Here is a 20,714-nt window from a genome sequence, read left to right as displayed (position 1 = left end):
GAGGGAATTCAAAACAACTGCCAACATGCCCAGGCTTGGCCTTCTAAAGCAATCGGAAATTGAAAGTGATCCCTGATAAACATAAGTCTGAAAAAAACTAAAAAAAACAAGCTCACCAGCAAGGAATCCACCATCTACCGTATATCAGACAGCGCTTGACAAACATGTGAGATCCATCTACTCGTTTTCTACACCCGCTTGTTCTTATAGGGCCACAGAGGGGCTCCAGCGGTCATTGGACGAGAGATTGCCACAGACCATACCAACATTCTTACAACTAGGGCAATTTAGAGAGAAAAACTTAAGAATAGAATCCTGCAACATGACAAGGACCCAAGTCAGTAAAACTATCAAGAATTAGCTGCAAATTAAACACTGGAAAGTCATAGGAAGACTCAAATTACAGGTTTGGATGTTGCCGAGATGCTGTGAAATTCGTCGTAAATTAAATTTATGCCCAACTGCGTACATCTGTGAGAAGGGGAGCTAATATCCCACAGACCAATGCCAGAGGCTGGAAAAGCATCTCACTGAAGTAATTTGAGCCTAAGAATGTAAGAAAAACTTTTGGTGGTAAGGTGACCTGACTGATTCCTCACCAAAAAAGATGTCTGTTGATATCTTTTGTTTCATATGTAAAACAAGGTTGTTTTTTTATTTTATTTTTTTTTTATCTGGTGCAATTAAATCACTTAGCATTTCAGAGATAAGAAGATTAGACATTGTTCTGAGAACATTTATTAACAATGAACTGAATATTTAATGGGGCGTCCCAGATTTTACACAATGAGATTCATTACCTTATGTATTATGCTGTCTATGAATATATATAATTAAATAACAAAATTAAGTGAATTATTCAGCTAATATTAACTTTACCTGCTAAGCCCCTTTGTGTACAGTTGCCATCTGGCACGCTTTATTCGCTACAAACATGAATAATCCTCTTAACTCTGTCTTCATAAGGCACAATTCAATCTGTAAAGTTTTTTAGGCCCTTTCAGGCACCTTCATTACACAAGCTGCATGAACTCCAACTATGAAGAAATAACACAAAAATACCTCAGAGGTTCAGAACTCATCTTATCCACAGACTCCTTCACATAATGAGTATTAGCTTTAATAAGCTCCTTTTACAGTACATGATCGAAGTCCCTCAATCCTCCTGTTTAATCCATCGAAGACGAGTGCGTATGTCGGTGCAGCCGAACGCTCTCTCTGCTTATGAGCTGCAGTGAAAGCAGCATCTGGTCGGAGGCTCAGCCCAGTATAGCGGCGCAGCACTTTGCATGTCATTATCCAGTCAGCACAACCAATATGCTGCCGCCTCGCCATCTCTCTTTTCCAACTCTCCCATGTGCACAGGCCGACTCCCTTTCTGAGTCCGCCACTAAACAAACATGAGTATGCACGCTCCGAGACCCCGGCCCCTCGAAGTGCACGGAAGAGTCGAGTATGTCAGAACTGCCAGCAGCCACAGCGCAATTAAAGCCATTTGTAATGTGTCACACCACGTTACCAAAACTAGGACAATACTATGGTGTGTAATGTAATTTCAACAGATTATATAATCTGATCCAGTAAAGCTACAGTGCTAACATAATTTACTCACTGCTTGCAGGCCCTAACATCGACCTGCTAAAACGGAGAAGCAAATAGATACAACAGCTATAGCCAGCTTCTCAGACCTGACCAAGGGCTAATCTGCAGACACTTGTGCTGTGTGCAAAATCTTGTTAAACTATGCCATTCAAAGAGATGTACTCTTCCACCATAAAACATTGATAAATGAGCTTCTCAGTAGGAGGAAGCACAGGAATAGAGCATACGGTATAATCAGACTTTACAGTTAGGCTGATTTTCACACAGTTTCCTGAATTTTAAAGTCTTGGATAATGGCATAAAAAAAACATGAAACAAGCCTTTGCGATTTTAAAATAGGACTTTCTTTCAAGGACTAGCGCATACGGAACACATTAATTCTCAACTTTTTTTTATGACTATCGCTTTTAGAAAAAGAGACAGGGTAAAAAAAAAAAAAAGTTTCAGCCAAGGCACTAACCCAATTAAAATCTGCTTTTAATAGCCTCCTTCAATTGACTTTTAATGTTCCCTGCGGTCTTGTTAATAAATTTACTGCATTTAGTCACAAACTGCCAACTTGAATTTTCAAAGCATAAAGAGCGCCTCGGCGCTGGTGCAGAAAGAGATGAGGAGGTAGATGAAAGACAGTAGAATGACATGTAGCGATCAGATTGAGGAAATTAAAATCTAAGAGACAAAAGTATTTTTTGCCCCCTGAACTTTTATACATGTACTCATGGGGAAAATCACATTTAAAAAAATATATATTTCACAGGGATTTTGTTTGTAGCTCAACACAAAGAAATCGTTTTCAGTTCTTTTCACAAATAAAAACATAGCATTTGTATTCACCTCCTGAGTCAATCTTTTCTGTAACAACTTCAACTCTTTTGATATTTTGGAACTCCTTTCTTGGATTTGTACACCAAGATAATGGAAATGGTGCCTTATCTTCCCCGCAAAGCTGTGTCTTTGCATAGGATTGTCTGTGAACATCCATTTTCAAGTCTTGCCACCGATTCTCAAATTAATTAAGATCTCACCTTTGACTGGCTTGGTCTAAGGCTTTAATGTAAATCATACTATTTTAAAAGTCCAACTGTAAGCACTGAATTTAATTTATTCATGTCCAAGTAAAATAGGCTGAATACAAATACTCAAATTCTTGGGATGCAACAAATGGAGTAAACGAAACTCCATTTGTTGTTGCTTCTGTTTTCTGAGTTGTAAATCTGTACAAAAATATTTTATAAATATTTTTATTTTATACTATAAACCTGATACATTTCGACGTATGCTGAAAAGAGATTCGACTTAGACAACTAGTTCACTGTTAATTTTAGAACTAAGACGAGCCTAATCCTGGAGCACCAATGGGGTGTTGGCTTATGTCAGGGAGTGATTGATAGATGCTAACATAAGCCCAGCCATTACACCCTGCTCAATTTTAGGGCTGCTCACTTGGTAAGTGCTGGTCCCCACAGAGCCGCCCTCCCAGGAACATACTGCACAGAGCACACACACCGCACCCGAACAGCTCAGCCCTGCCTGACACTCGGCACGCTGCTTTGATTAATTGCTCATCAAGCTGCAATGGAGTTTAATTAACTGATGAAGTTGATCCACTATTCTCCTCTAATCTGCTCTTTTTTGTGCTTCCCATCCTTGCAGCTGGAGGGTGGAGTAGCTGCAGCAGCACTCAGAGTGTCAGTTTGTCGTTAAAACTCCCCATCTGCAGTCATTATACCAACACAGAAACTTGTTATACAAGCTATAAAATTACACAACATCCTCAGCACCAAGTGGGTTTTTTTTTTCTCTCTGTAGTCATTAGGTTTGTTGAGTGGCATCCTTTTTTTTCTTCCAATCATGTCTGTAAACTATGTTTGAACAGATGTGTTAAACAGTCAAAATGACAGGAAAAAAAAAAAAAGTTTCTCACACTGGTGTTTTGGTTAAAATTATATGGTGTGCTTTTTAAGATATGCCTGAAGCTCAAACAAACCAACCGCAGCAAGTCAGCAGGATGCGCTGGTGTTCAAAAGATTTGTTGGGGTTGGGCTTATTGTCCCTGCAAAAATGTAAAAAAACAAAAACAAAAAAAAAAAACAAGAATTCAGGAGATGTCTTACAGAATAAGTTGAGCCGCCTCTCCGATTTCTGCAAAAATGAACACCTCAGCTTAGTCCATCCTAATGTTTTGCTTGTTCATGAGCAATTTGCATTGACAACCACTGTGCTCCTGTCACATTCTGTATCTCATCAGTCTGACGCCACAGGACAAAAACACGTCTCTCTCCAGCGAGGATGTCTGTGGGGGGGGGGGGTCTGCTGGCAGGTGAGAGACCACCTCTGTCATCCCCTCAATATGAAATGTGTTTGTCTCTACAGGATGTGTGCATGTTGAGGGGATGTTATACTCTGGTGAAGCTAAATGTCTTAACGCAGCTAACACTGGAACATTGTGCTCCTGCACCTTATCTTTTAATTACTTCTGACAGTCTTTGGCTTCATTTTAAAGCAAACCTTTAAGAAGTAAAAGAGATTCATTTTTTTTTTTATTTTCTGCCTGAACAGCATGTGGCCCTCATGGTGATCATTATATACAAATGTATTTCAACGACAATAACAAGTATAATTGGTGAAGAAACTATTAAAGATAAATCTAATTTTATAAGCCCCCCCACTGCTTGATGGTATCCTATTATTTATAACATTTGTTTAAATTTGCTAAACAAATGTGAGAAAATCTTTTATGATTTACAAAACGGTGCTAATTCAATTTAAAAGTTAAAATGTACATGTCAATCAGCCGCACGCCGAGGCCTTATCATTCTCAAATGCAGGAGAGGATGGTAACCAGCCTAACTTTGCTAAAGGATAATTTCTTTATTAAACAAGGTGCTAAATAATTGACTCAATTTACACTCCGATGTAATTATAATCCCTTGTTACTCAAATGATTAAAGTGATAAAATAGTTATATACTGTATAAAATGCTTGACTGCATCATTTTCTTAAGCATTTCTTATTTTATTTTATGCTGTTATTCTAATCAAGCTCTCAACATGCCTGCTAAAAAAAACAAAACAAATTATACATGCAAAAACAAGGTGCTAAATAACTTTTACAATTTACACTCAGACGTAATTATCAATTTATTGTTACTCTAATGAGCATAATTCAAGTGATAAAATAATATAATTAATGCTTGGCTGCATCCTCCCATTACCTACTTATTTGTTTACCTACTTATTATGAGAAGGTCTGCATAATTCCAGTTATTACAAGAATCATCCAACCTTTCAGTAATTATCATTTTGTGTATCTCTATAAATTTTAAAGAGATAATTTATTATATATCTTTATCATTATATTGATGCATCTAAGCTTCTTCTGTTGTAATACCTTATAGCTTATTCTAAAGCCAAGGGACTATATCAAGTGGTTTTATAAGAGTAAGGCTTACCAAAGACAAAATTTATAAATTATTAGGCAACAGAAGTTGGAAAGATTGGCCAGATTAACAAGAGGTAAAGGGCTACTTTATCACTATAAGGGAAATGACATGAACATCTTAGTAGATCTCATAAATTTGAATATGAAAGAATGTGAAAGATATTTGTTGATATTACTGCCATGAATATGAATTCATATATTATCAAGAATCACCACACATTGAGTGATTCCATGCCTTCACTTCTTGTATTTTTGACAATTACGGCTCATAGATAATGAATGCCCAAAATTCAGTCTGAGAAAATGAGAATACTGTGGAAAAGGTCTTTACTGGAAACTCAAACCAACACTCTAATCAGCTAATTGACTCAAAACACCTCCGAAGGTTTCTTGAGCCTTTAGACAGTCTCTCACTCTGGGTAAGTAAGCTACACAATCATGGCTAAGACTGCTGACTTGACAAATGTCCGAAAACATCGACACCCTACACAAGGACGGGAAACCACAAAATGTTTTTGCTGAAGAAGCTGAGAGTGGAAATGCACAAAATCCACATTGCTTTAAGTATCCAGGGTGAAATTTCCACAGTCAGTGACGGTTTTCTATGCTATGTCATCTGCAGGTGTTGGCTCACATTTTTACTGATTTTTGTTAGTGAACTTTCCAGAAGTTCACAGTCTACCAGGATATTCTAGAGCAATTCAAGATTTCCTCTGCGGACAAGTTATATGGGGATTCTGATTTTATATTCCAGCAGGATTTGGCACCTACTCACACTGCCAAAGGTACTGAAAGCTGCTTCAATGACTGTGGGGTTCCTGTTCTTGACTGGCCAGCAAACTCCCCTGACCTTTAACCTCATAGAAAATCTCTGGTCTGTGGTCAAGAGTAAGAGGAGAGAGATCAGACCAACAAGGCAGATATCAAATCAATCTGGGCAATGTATTTTAAATTTGGTCCCTTTTAATTCTAAAGCTTATTGTTTGATAAAGGTGCAATCTGTGGGATATTGTTTTATTTCACTGAAGTTGGATTAAAATAATCTTAAACTGAAAAAGTGGGCTACTTTCTTTTTGCTCTCACCAAATAATCTTGAAATCACCCTTTAAAAAAAAATTAAAAAAAGATTGTGGAACCTGTTTGCTTCTGGTACTGAGCATGAACTTTGATAAAACTAAAGTGTTAAGTAGGGAATTTACTGTAAGATGGAAACAAACAAACAAACAAACAAAAAAAAACTTTTGTACTCATTAGAAGTAGAGTTAAGCATACATTGAGCTGGAAGTGACAGAAGTGTCGGTTAAAGGAGCTGATCGATGGCACTTTTCAGAAGGCACTGATCGTCTTTTCCTGCAGTGGCATTTGCTGCCTGTCTAAACTCTTTCTGCGGCTCTATCCAGCCTGTGACATATTCCATCAAGTGAGGTCAACAGATATCTGAAATTTCGTTCTCTCCCCCTCAAAGAAATCAATTCAGGTTTCAGGTGATTCTCCTGTCTGTCCACTTGTGACAGCTGGCTCACAGTCGGGGTGAGTTGACCTTCATCTTTGTCCTCTCCGAGAGGACTTCCTGCATCCCCCCTGAGCATAGTCACAGTCCAGCTCACCTCATCTGTACGATTCATACTGCATGCCTTTCTGGCCAAATAAGATCACGTACTATCAAGTGCCTTCTCAGGGCGATAGGAGATAGCACAATCACTTGAGTAAGAAATAGGGAAAATACGTAGTGGATTGAGCAGAAGTGGCAACATATGCTTAGAGGGAAGGAACATATGCTGTGAGTAACCCTTCATTTCACATTATGACTCAAACAGACACTGAAAATTATGATCTTTGTCATAAAATTTTATAGGGACAAATATTTTGCTTTGCCCTCGCAGAAATTGTTTCCTTACATGTTGCTGTGTTTTGAAATCTCAGTTATTGGGGTGAAAGGAGAGAAAGGTCTTGTCTTTTACTTCCTCCTCTTCCCCTACCAAAGCATGCAACACACCAATATTTACAAAGGTATTCAGTTTCCATAATTTCCACATGATATGTTTCCTAGTCATCAGTGAACGCACTTCATGAACAACAGGCAAATAAATACTATTAAAAAGGGCATCAACTTTCTTAAAATAAGTTATAGTCTTTTTTCATTTTTGGCATGATAGTAATTACCTACAATCCATATAATGGTTAAAGAGAAAATAACATTAGGCTTGTCACTATCTGAATGCTCCTGCTTTTATCAGGAAGACAGCTGCAGGGATCACACTGCTTCAGGTCAATGGTAATACTCTTTTTAGTTATTCTGAAAGGCAGACATATCCAACACAAGCTGCCCTTAATCTACATTTTTACAGATTTTTGTTTGTGAATCTATTTGAAATGCTGCACTGGGAAACTGGAGTAAATTACAGCTTCACTACTGAATGAAAAGTGTTGAGCTAGAGCTACAGGACGTACATGGTTTGTGTATCCAAACAGAAAGAGAAGGGGAGGAAGTGATATACTTTGCAGTAGCTACAATTTTTGAAAAAGAACTAAGTAGTGAAAAAACAGAAATGTGATGCACCCCTAACTACAATGAATGAAGCACACAGACAATGCTATAATAAACCAATGGTTATTTGCAGTTTTCTCTTTGAAAGATTTTGTCTAGAATTATTTAGACACGGTCAAAACATTTCTTGGAAGAAATGCTTGACACAATGTTTTGGCTTTTGTTAATCTGTTTTTGTAAGCCCGACCCCTACTATAACAAATGTCTAATTAAATATTGCAGCATTATCTTTTAAATGGTAATTTTAACCACATATGCAGTAAGTTGATAGAGTACAAAATGTTTGCCCTCAAACAAATTCTTAAAAATGGAAGCCAATCTAACTTTTATTATTAAACAATCGGAGCAAAAATCCTGCAGTTATAGAAAGTTTGGATGCAAATTGAACTAGCTTGATACATAGAACTTTAAATTAATTTATAAAAGAAAAACATAACTTCCGTTTGATATTTGCTAGCTTAAAATAACCGTATGATGATGAAACCACAAACTGTGAAAAACAAAATCACAAAAAAATCTAAAGCATCTATGTTGTAATTCTCTCTGCTACTGGCACTAATAAATAAGAGTATAACTTTGTTGGATTTAGAGCAATGGACGCCTTCCAGCTAACTTCAACAGCCCCATTAGATGTAACATTGAAGCTATCTCACATTTGGCAACAGAACCTGGAAACTCCTGCCCGTTGCGTTTGCAGCACAAATTAATTCAGGGCCTTAACGCTTGTTGAGAAGTGATTCAGAAATAGATGTGTTGCTGGCTAAGACCAAAGTTATAAGAACATCAATTAACAGAAAAGATATAGTGGGAGATTAGATTGTGATAAATTTATGTAACAATCCAATCTTTAGATTCTCCTTTGTTTACCAATGACCACCTTGCCAGTTAAAACTAAATCAGACCAATTTTTTGTGAACGTTCCAGGTTATAAGGCCTGTTGCTATGGTAATGGGAGAGAGATATGTATGAGGCTGAAGTTAGTTTTCTGTATTTCTGCATATCAAGCACACCTGAAAATGAATATTAGTTATTCAGATGGATAAATTCAAATGAGACAAAGCAACCTTCTAAAATAAATTTCTTTCAACCATATTTAAAAAACAATTTGCAATTGCATGTTTTGGACTCCAGTTGAAAGACTATAATAATTATGGTCTGCCAACAGGTGCTAGAAGATCCTGGCAATGGCTTAAGAAGTGCTCAGCTAAAGATAATCCCAAAACAATTGAGAGCTTTTGCTATCTTTGACACTGTTTGCTCTCATTAACTCTTTCAGGTTCCATAAAGTGCAAAAGAAATGGTCAGGGCAAAATGAGACAAATATGAAAAAAAAAATAAATAAATAAATACTGTTTCACTGTTGGAATAATTTCTTTTAAGCACAAAAGTACAAAGATAAAATATATTTATATGTCAAAAAGAAAAAAATTACAAAGTTCTATTCAACTTTAAAATTTTACGTTTTCAGCTTAATTTCAAGAGAACAATGGAAACTGCAGAACTTTGGCGTAGTGAGTTCCAGAATAGTGGCCATAAAGTTTGAATTGATCTACCACCCTTTGTGTGTGGCGCAGTCAGCAGGCCCTGATTAAAGGATCTGCAAGGGACAATTCAATGCAAACAGTCTGAAATATGCACTGGGGCTTGTCCATGTTACAACACGTTTCCCCAAGTTACAACCAGGATCTTACGCTGCAACATTCCTGATTTTAAATATATGCTGGATAATGAACAATGATTTCAGTCTTTTCTTTAGGAAGAGAAGAATGTTTTCAATCATGCTACTTTTTTAAGCAGTTCATACACAGACAACTTAAAAACATGGTTAGTCTTAAAACGACAGCGATACTAGTGAAAGTAAATGTCTGGAAATGTGTAATGGCTGATTGCCTTCGTCCAGAAAAACTTTAACCTAACCATTTTATTAATTTGCATTATGGTAGCAAATGGAGCTGAAAACCAAAACATCTACATTAGAGCCTGCGTTAGCAACCAAAGTATTTATATAGTTTACACATTTACAAAGAAATAAAGAAAAAGTGTTTCCTACCAAGAAGCATTAATGTTATGCAAGACCAGCTATCAACAAGGAGCACAAAAACAACCCCTCCCCCCCGAAAAGAACAAAATTAAAGTTGAATTTATATAGCCAATAGCTGTTATTTAACTGGGTTAAGGTGTTTTAGGGTGCACTTTTCTAAGATGAGAGCCCTAAAGAACTTGCTTCCAATACTTCCACAACACCGAGAAAGAGCCAGGCTTTCAAATTGCCACCATCAATCAAGAGGTTTTAAACGATGCAACAAGCAATTTCATGGATGGCTTTTTTCAACTTTTTCCACATTATTCCCCATCAGCCCCATGTACTGTACCCTATTTTTCTCTTCAAACAACCTACCTCCGTTTCCCATTGACTGCGGCACCACAGATAAAAACAGAGTCCTCTCAGGACTCTCTCGTTTATTCATGTCCAGTAACTTCTCTGCGTCTTTTTCCACATGTTTACATAGCTCAATGATTTTCCTATTCCAACACAGCAGCAATTTCATCCCTGAAGAGAAATCCATTAAAACATCTGAAACAAGAAGTGTTATGTCGTGACAAGAAATAGTCTTTATTCAAACTTTAAAAGAATAAACCTCGCTCTGTACTTTTGATAATAAAGGACTGCTTCCCTTCATAAAATAATACAAAAATATTTCTGCTCTCAGCAGTAGTGACTTTTTCGTTTGTTTATTTTTGTTTTATTTTGTTTTGTTTTGTGCACTAGGTAGCAGATCGGATGGGGTGTGAAGGTTACAGTTGGTGTATTTGTGAAATTGAATCTGGTCTCATTGTTTGTCTGCGAGCTGTAAAATTGGAATATCCCCAACAGCAAGCGGGTGAGGTGAGATCTAGTTATAATCAATTCAGGCTCTGGACATTAGCAGATATGAAACTGCCTACAGGAAAGCTCACAGTGTGTTTTTGATATAAAGAAAATGATAGCAAACAGAAGATAAAAAAACAAAAATTCTCAGAAGCAGGAAAAACGTACCTTTAAATTGATTCAAGATTACAACACAAAGACACTAATTCCCACATTTGACTCAAACTCATACTATTCGACAACAGCAAAACCTAATTTCACAGCAGAAATTTGCTGCACAAAGCTGAACTGTTCTACTTTTACATGAAAGAGAGAATTTGATTCAAACCCAAAATAAACGACAGGCTGATTATCGTGGAGGATAGCCATGGAATTGCTTGTTTTCTGGAGTAAATTGGATATTTACTGAATGAATGTTTGTGCCTTGTTTTTCTCTTGTATAGTTTGTAAATTCCTTTGTGTAGAAAACCACAAATTTCCATCACACAATGAGGGAAGACACCGAGGAAAAGCAAAGGAAATTAATATTTTTTTAACTCCCAGAATGAGCATACGTTTCAGACAGCAGAAAACATAGAATTATTTTACTGATTTATTTTGCATTTCAAATGAATAATAATAATAAAAAAAAACAAAAAAAAAACACAACCTTAATAGATCCAGTCATATTTGAACATATATTGTTTTTTCATTTTTTTAATCAGTTTTTGAGAATGGCTATGTGCCCATATGCCTTGTTATGGAGAACCTGGCCGACTGATGAACAGACGGCCAAGACTGAGTGTTAAATACAGAGTTTATAATTGGTGGCTGGGCTGAGCCATTTGCTTAGGGCTGACCAGCTGGAATCAACTAAATCACTGATACCTGGGATAATAGGGTACAACATGCAAGTACACAAGCAACATATAAATTAAGGAGCAGGGGATTGCTGTGCTTTTCAACAGTGCCATGTTTCTGCTGTCCAGCTGGACGTATATGTACTAGGTTGTATGCTTCTGTCCAGATGAAGAGGTGGGTCATTGTTTATCCTGATGCTGTGGTTAATGTCTGATTTAAAACCCAATAATGTCCTGAAAAAAGTAAAAGAACCTTGTCACCCATTGTCGAGTGCAAGAGTTGGTGCATGGAGACTAAGCTAAGGCTAAAAAAAAAGTCATTGATGGCCAAGCAGTCATATTGAAGCAAGTCCTTCTGCTGCTTGTTTATGAAGACATGTGACAGTCCTGCATGTCCCTCTTCTACCGTTTGTACTCTTATATCTGAAGGAGTATTCTACTTCGACAATATCCTTACAACAACAGAAAGCAGTTTTGTTTCTTTATATATTTTTGATATAAAAATGAGTTACTTTGAAGAGGTTTATTCTGTTTTGATAGACAGCTGAATGGACACCAAAAACAGATTTTTTTTTTTTTTTTAAGTTTTTTACTTCTGGAAATTAAATTAGGATTTTTCAAAAAAAAAGTGGGCTTTTTTTTAATCGCACTGGCTATAAATATTTTGCTTACAGTACATAACTCTGCTGGCATTTTCTCTTCACATAAAGCCAGATTAGCGTGCAAGAGGCTTAATCTCTAATGGTAAGAAAGGAGCAAAGACCAGTGAGGAATTCCTAAAACACCTCCAATCTAAAAAAATAATAATAATAAAAAAAAGTGGTTATTTATGAAATAAATTGATGTGAAATGCAAAACTGATGTAACAATTTAAGTAAATATAAAAAGATTTATTCACTCCAGATATGATGTTAAGAACATCCCTCCAAAAATGCAAAACTAAGTCTCACATCTGGTTTTCTCACCTCAACACTCTCATTCACACATCAATGAATTGCGTTGTCTTCCCTGAAGACTAATAATTAATTAATAACATAGTTAAAAGGTGGTCAATGATTGTCAGAATTCAATCAGTTAATCAATATGTTTCATAACATTATTATATGAAGTTATAGGTCATTAAACAACACAAGGCAGTTTCATTTACGGCTTTTTTGTTTTCACAGGATTATCTAACATTTGTAAACACCTGCAAACTTTCCTTGCACACATTGGAAGGATTAAAGTGATCTCCTCCTTTTGTCCTGTGGCAGACTTACAATACGAAAAAGCCTTTAAGGGACACAGTGCCGTGTGAAAAGTCTAGCCAGCAGGCATCACTATGAATCAGCTGAGACTGTTTTAAAACCTAAATATGTCTTTCAGTAAATGACAGCTGTGGTACTTTCTATTCTTCTTTTCAAGACAACACATTATTTCTGCAATTGGTGTTACTTTCAGCTAAAATCAATCATCTAAACAGGCACTGAGATATTTTGGATGACCATTAATTATATCTGAATTCCTGAGGAGGAACTCCATCTCTCATTCGACCCACTCGATTTCAGCATTGCATGAAATGACTCTCTCTTGTCATGTATTTTGAGAACTGTAAGAAGCACCTGCCCAGGGATAAATGGAGTGGGATGGAACCTGCCAATGAACAAGATGACAGTGGTGGCGACAGCTTCTCAGCTTCCCTGGAAGGTGATCGAAAATAGGGACCAAGTGACACATTTCTGGATGTTTGTCATCTCTGCAGAACTGACCAGGCACTCTCATCTTTAGTTCACCGTTTTTTGATGCAGTCTTGTCTCTGCTTGCCATCCTCAATATTGTCAAATCTCACAGCACAGTGTTTCGGGAAAGAAGCGTGCATTGCAGGCAAGGTTTCAGAACAACCTATCACACTTTTGTGCTTCTGTGAAATGAGCTTTTATCAGCTGATGCTCTAATGTGGAGGATGTATCAACAAGACGCAACACATTGGCTTTGAATAAGAATTATTTTTTTTCCCCCAAGGGATTTGGATGTTGTCTGCCTCATGCATCTTCATTCTGTGCAGAATATTTATCTTATCATTATGTAAAGCATTACCACATGTTGTGTTGCAGTTTGGTGGCTAACAGGACAAACTATCGACACATCTGAGTTGCATTAGGAGAAAGAAATTGTTTGTCCAAATAAATGGAGAGATTCATTCAGTCAAACAGACGGAAAAACAGTAACATTCTCAATGTGTTATGTTTTCATCAGTTATGCAGCATAATAGAAGATGGTATAGTTATGTACTGGTACAGCATAAGTCTGACAAGCTTGTTAGTTTGAGCACTCTAAGGATCATCACACTTCCAAAATCTCTTACAGTGATATGTCATCTTTATATCGAAGTAATAGAAGCTTTTACTGATTGACAGCGTCTCTTTGAACATTTCTGAACCAACCCTTTAAGTCTAGGACGGCTTCTTTAAATGTTGTTCTTCAAGGAGCTTGGTTGTACCTTCTGTGAGGGATTTGACCGAGTCTCCGAGGGTCTTGTTCTCCATAGCTAATGACACCACCTGTTACTGGATTCTAGGGATTCCCACAGCACCATGAAACTCCTCGTGGAGAATTACAACAAGGGTCAAATCTGTGCGACCTTTCGTCAATGCCGCCCAGATGTCTTCATATTCTCCATCAGAAGACGACTGCTGGTAAGGCATTCTGAGAGTTTCTCTCTCCGATGTAATCAATCATTCTGGTTGTTGTGGCTAACAGGTGTCCAGCAGTTTTTAAGTTTACTGCACCGTAATAACAAGATGTGCTTATATTTCAGTTCAGTTTTTTTTGTTAAATTTTGTTTTGTTGCTTAGTGCATTTGTGAAGGCATACTTTTTTTTTTTTGCATTTGTTATTAATTTTCTAAGCTAATATGAAATTATGACTTCAAAATGGTAGTAAAGAAATTACTTTTACGGCTTTCAGTGTTTGCTGACACCCTAAACCTTGCAGTGCTACTCAGACATTTTGATAACCTCCCAAGGCCTTGCTGATGTAGGCAAACCTACTCTGAGCCCTTTGCATTAACTCATGTGGAGGTCAGTGGTAAGAAGATACAGCGCATGTCGAGCTGTATTGGCATCTTAAGGGTAATGTCCTGATGAAGTGTTCAGTCTCAAGCACTTAATAGTGAATTTTTTATTAAATCCTCTATTCTTTAGAAAATGAGTCCTAAGTGGGAGCTTAATCCACGTGTGTCATCTTAATTTCATCATGAAAATGTAAGGTGCGCATACTTTTGTTGTAAAAATATGATCATAAAGGGCCATGGCAATATGAAGGAGCCTTGTGTTAGGTCAAGTGAACTGAAACTGATGGTGAACATAATTAATGGTCTGAAATAGACTAAGAATTAGTGCTGGGCTGGGATGTTAATTGGCTATGATACTTGGACTGGTGCCTCTCTGCCGGAGGCTCTTAGTCTTTTTCTCTGTGCTTTGCTGTATCACTTTGCTTCAATTTTCACTGTCCTATTACTTCCCCTCCATGCTTCCTCCCAGACTCGCCCTCCTACTCAAGTCCCCTCTGTCTTTTTCAACCTCTTTTTCTGTGTTCCCTATGCTGCTCTTGTGAGTCTTCTTTCACTTCAAGGTGTCTAGAGCTTCAAAAACAGAGATAAACCTTTAACATCAACTTCTCAAGTTGATTCGTACTCAAAAGGTGCAAGCTTTGGTTGTTGTCTACGGCAAAAGAATTATATAGCTAATGGGACTACCGTATTATCCATGAAATGACAGATTGAAATAAATGGCCTGTGCAACTCTGTAGCAAAAGTGTTTGTATAGCGGTACACTGTAATAAATATGCAAGAAAACAAGGTCATGCTTTTGTTGGGTTGAGCATGTTTCTACTGCCCTACCGTTCTGAGAAGCTTTTAAGTTTTCATAATGAGGCTCAGCAATATTTGATCTTTTTAATAGTTTATTTTTTCTAAATAAAAAAAACAAAAAACAAAACTGTTTTACACAGTTCTGCACTTTTGCAAAGCTTAGGTCACAGATAAAAACTGAATAATTGCAAATATGTCCAAACTTTAAGACTTCTGTGCAAGAATTTAAAAAAAAAAAATAATAATAATTCACCATATTTTTCATATGGCAAATCAATAAGATAATAAGATTTAATTCCTGGTAAATAGTCTTTTTTTTTTTTTTTTTTTTTTTTTTTTTTTACAACAATCCGCATTTGGGATAAAGGATTCCTAATTGTATGCCTTAACTGAGAAAAAATCTGTGTATAAAACTGAACACAATGTAGTCAAAGGTTTTATGAAATGTGTGCAAAATATATATTACACTCAGCAGCTTTTATTAAATCCAGTTTAATATTTATATGCTTCATATGTATTCACACTCAGAGATAAATATAATTTGTCAGAGGCAGTTCTGTTTTGATAATAGGAAATCAGAAGCTGTCAAGGCATCACAGCTATCAATAATTTCTTGCTACTGCATCTGACTGATGAACAGACTCTTAATAAAAGAGGGGAGGGGAAGCAGAATCTCCAGCAGCAGGAGGAGACAGGAGTGAATTAGAGGCTAAATGATGGGGGTACAACAAAGCAGGACTTTTAAAGTTGAAAAATGTGATTAGTGAACAAGAGAGAAGACAAAGAGAATCCAAAGGTATACCGAAATAGTCTCGAAGAACCGTCCGGATCAAAGAGAAAAAGCTGACCTTATTATTCCTTCGGAGATTACATCGTGTCCACACAGACTGGTTATCCACACAGACAGCAATCACAGTCATTCCAGCGCCTCCCCATCGCTCTCTCACTGCCTTGCTGATGCCCTCTGGGAGATCACACTATCATGGAGATCTCAACGAAGACGAACATTAACTCACATATCAATAAATAGGCTTTACTGCGTAGGCGGCGCAAGTATCCACCAAGCGGGGTGAGTGAAGACTGCCATTGATTTGCAGCGCTGAAGGACAGACGGAGGTTGAATGTTCAGGTTGTGGGTTGAGGCTGAGCAGGCTGTCAGGGTTTAAGGGCTACTGGAGTTCTGAGACAGCTTGCCGTACACAGACATTTATCATCAGCAAGGTAACTGGCTTCTCTGAAAGCAACTCAGGCGAAAAATGAACAGCTGCCACAGCTGCACTTACAAAGACCCCACCATTTCATCCACCCGTTTTTTTTTTCTTTTTTTTTTGCCATTCCCAGACATCAATATGCAGCAACAGGAAACAAGTCAGATGTATTGTCATTAAACTACATGATATTTTTCTCTTTGGCTATGGGTGATATTTTGGATCAGAATGATTTTAAATAAGATGATGTAAACAAGAAGGATAGAGAGCAAAATATCTAAAAATGAAGAAAAAAAAACATCTAGCATGAAGGGGTTTCAGTTGCATAAATTTATTGTGTCTGATTCTGTTTAAATAATCCCATCTGACACAAACAAAAATGCTTCAAAATGAGTTGAGTGACTTTGCCATGCCGGGCCTGCCTACACTGACCTGAGATCTGGCATCAATGGAATAAGTAGATCTTCAACAGGCTTTGTAAAATACTGCAGTCGCTTTCACTCTACTTTGAAATGCACAAAGTCCTGACACTTGAACAGCTATTAGATGAAATATTTGCACTACAAAAGGAGAAGTTGCAGTCAGTATTACAATAATCACAAGAAGATATTAAACAAAACAGAAACTGACAATGTGTTTCTTGTCTCAGTGAAAAACAAAAATCCCTGCATATCAATAAAGCATAATAATATGACCATCTGTCAAATAGTGTTTTTGTATCCCCTTTTGGGCCACTGCAGTCCTGACTTGTCCAGGCAAAGTCTCCCAGAACCACTATTAGACCTCTGAAGGTGGACTGTGTTGTCTGGCACCAAGATATTGACAGCAGATTCTTTAAGAGCTGAAAGTTGGCTGGAGGTTTTCATGGATTAGAGCTATTTGTCCAACACACAGGATTGATTTCTGAGGCATTTGGAAGCCAAGTCAACACCTCAAAGCCTTTTTTATTTTTTTTGCTCTTTAAGACTTTCCTGAAATATTTTTGTTTTGTGACATGGAACAACATCATGCTGAAAGAGGCCTGCATCCTTGTTTATCCCCAGTTTAGTGGCCCACAAACACCTGGTGATTCAATTGGCCAGACTTCCCTGGAGATGCATTGCGAAACCTTCCCATTAGAACCAGTGTTGACCTCTTCAGCCTTTTCAGCTACAGTACCTTTTCTATTACGTTGGACAACACAGACCAGCCTTCATTCTCCAAATGCATTCGTGACAATTAATCTTTGGTTCAAAACTTTATGCTTGCCCCATTTTTCCTCCCTCTAAAATATCACTTTTGAGTCATACATGTTAATTTGATGCCAAATATACTCTAACAGAGAAAATCAGTGTAATTAGCTATGCATGGTCATAGTTCTATGACCAGGTATGGTGCAAGTTTAGGAGAAGAAACAGAAAGTTCTAATTTTTTTAATGATTTTAAATTGGCAATAACGGTTTGGTACAAAACCTCTTGTTTTGTGTTTGCAACACGAAGGCTTTTATATCATAGGAACCATGGTATACATATTTTACAAGTAAATCCATTGACCTTCCAAGTAACAAAAACTTTCTCATACTTTTATATATCATTCCTATAAATTTTCTTTTTTTTTCTTTTTACATTTTCTATGACAAGACAGTCCTCTACCCTTGTGCAGAAGTCAAATGAATTTCAACTTGGCGCTTCTCCGCTGTATTATGAAGGCTTTGCCCCCTTTCTTTCTGTTCATGCCCAGCTCATGGTTCCATCTTTCTCTTATTGAAACTCAAACAGAATGTGGACCCATTCCCCCGCGCTGTACAGAGTGTTAGGGAGGGCTGCAGATTAAAAAGCTTTCCCCTGGGCGCGCTCACCAGGCTGTTCAGCACTGCTCGCCAGGGAGATTCACTACATACATTCTCTTTTATGGTCCTTTCCTTATTCATCATAACACAGCTTCAATTTTATTAACTTCTCCATCCAAGCATACATCTTTCCCCCCTGCCATTAGTCTTTTTCTCTCTCTGTTCTTATCCATACAGCACTACACTCCACCAACTTTCCCAGGATGTTCATAGGAACACATAAACAAGTGCATGCTGGTGTTTGCTCACATGAATACAGATTTAGCGATGGCTTTGTTTTCATCACTCAAAAGAAATCTTTTTGTGTCTGTTGGTTTGAGTCACCCGTCCGCTTAACACGCACTGAATGCAGAAAATATGAATAAAAAGGATTCCAACATGTATTTCATGCAAAACAGAACATATAAATGCTGCAAATGTTAGCCACTTGGAACAAGACTGAGAAGGATTTTCTGTTTCATGCAGAAACAGAAAATCTGTAAATAAAGATTGTAAATAAATGTCTTATTTTTTCTTTATTTAGAAATTCAATAACTATCCTTGCGATACTGAATTCTAGATTTTTCATGGATTACACCAGTTCATTATGAACATTGGCAAGTTTCTAGTTATCAATTTGTGATATTTTGTTGCACTAAAAAGCGTAAAAGCCTTCGACATCTCACCGTTACAACATTTGAGATCAGTCTTTTTGAATTCTTTTCCTGGGTTCCCATTTTTTCAGACATGGCAAGAGAAGCAAATTCTCCTGGTCACAGTTTTTCCAACTATAGGAAGAAGGAAATGTGTTATTGAACCCAAAACTTTGATGACTTCAGTGGAGTTCACAGCAACCATGCTAAGAAAAAGTAAAAAGTGGAACGTGCGGAAGCAATGGATCTACTGCAGTCTCATGAGAAAGGTGACGACACAAAGAAAGGCTTTGATGGAGGAGCTTCGCCCATGTTGTAGTGTGAAAAGATGGAATAATAAATACAAAGAAAGGGACCAAAATATGTGATGTTGTTCCTCTGAAGTGTAACGCAAGATCAAAATGGATACAATGCTTGCCTAAGGTATCATTTTTATAATTTTTCTTATGAGATGGTGAGTGTCCATGATAAATGTCATATTTTATAAGTTAAGAGAAGGATCAAAATGCAGACAGGGACTTGGATGAGGATGGTGAAGGTCTAAAAATTAAGACAGAAAGCTTAAAAACAATAACAGGGTGTGGTGCATGGGCAAAGTATCAAGGAAGCAGCAAATGAAAGACGCTGAATACAGGTGAGTTAACGTGGGGATTAGAAACAACTGTGGAAGAGAGAAAATACACAAACTGAAGGAAAGTGAATAATTAACACAACTGAAGCTGACAGAAATATAACATAGATAAAGATCATACTGTCCATTATCTATGGGTGAGTGCTTTATCAGTCACAATCAAGTGCAAAGCATAGAATGCATAATGCCTGTGACCTTCATTTTTGCATTTTATATGCTCCAAAATGCAACCTTAGACCAAGTCCTATACCAAAAAGCACGGAGCTGTTTTGCTGGTTAGCTTGCACAATATTTTACTCTTTTTGTGTGTAATTTGCCAGTATCCTAAAGTACTGAAATCATCATGACAAATTGTCCCAAATGAAATGCCCCAGATCTTGGGTCTCGGTTCAATGACATTAAGCAGCACCTGAAGAGAAATACAAGATGTCACGGATTATGCTCTGTTTCTCATTAAAGATTCATGAGTTGTCAACAGTGGTCTCATCCACAAACAGAAGCCTACACAAAGACACACTAATCATTAAGGTGCTGTCTGAAATATGATGAGAAAGCCAAAAAGGAGGAGAAGCTGTCGTCTCGAGTTGTCAGATTCTCCACATACGCCACGGCTCCTGTCGTCTACTTGCTGCTTAAGAGAGAGCCAATTTATTTCCCCAGAAGGATGTGGACCACTTGTGACATTTGGCAACGGAGCATCAGAGGATTCATCCAGCTGTTACACACTCAAATACACATAAAAATACAACGGCTAGAATATAGGTTGGTGAATTCACCACAGAAGCTTTGACAGGCTAAATAGATGAACTAGCAGCTTCTCCGCTTTAATGTGAAATGATTGTTGGCAGTCCTGATACAACCCTCTATCACTCACCTATTGTCTGTTCTGATGCCAGGTGAAGTGCAAAGGGGAAAATAAATGCAGTCAAAACTGCTGGCCTTCTGCATCACTTTAATGCATATTTCTACTGCAACCCTCCTCTGTGATCCTGCATTTCTTTATTCCATCCCTCTTAATAAGTATTTTTTCTGAACAATAGAAACAGGTTTCAAATATGCACATTCAGATTTGAAAGTACAGTGCCTTGCAAAGTTTTTCTACCCCTCAAATGTTTGCATATTTCGTAACATAAAAACACAAACTTGATATATTGTATTTAGATTTTATGTGATAGAGCAAGACAGAATTCTGCATAACTGTAATGTGGATGATGAATGATTCTTTCAAAATGTTTTACAAACAAAAAGCTGAAGAGTAGAATGAA

General features: G+C 37.3%; 1 protein-coding gene across 24 annotated transcripts in view; it reads right to left on the bottom strand.

Moving 5' to 3' along the window:
• LOC103134101 (neurexin-1a) overlaps nt 1-20,714 on the bottom strand; it is a 277,111-nt gene that overhangs the window by 49,134 nt on the left and 207,263 nt on the right. The window lies entirely within an intron of this gene.

This window comes from Poecilia formosa, unplaced genomic scaffold (assembly GCF_000485575.1).
Source record: "Poecilia formosa unplaced genomic scaffold, Poecilia_formosa-5.1.2 Scaffold15, whole genome shotgun sequence".
NCBI lineage: Eukaryota > Metazoa > Chordata > Actinopteri > Cyprinodontiformes > Poeciliidae > Poecilia > Poecilia formosa.
This window is presented reverse-complemented; position numbering and strand designations above follow the sequence as displayed.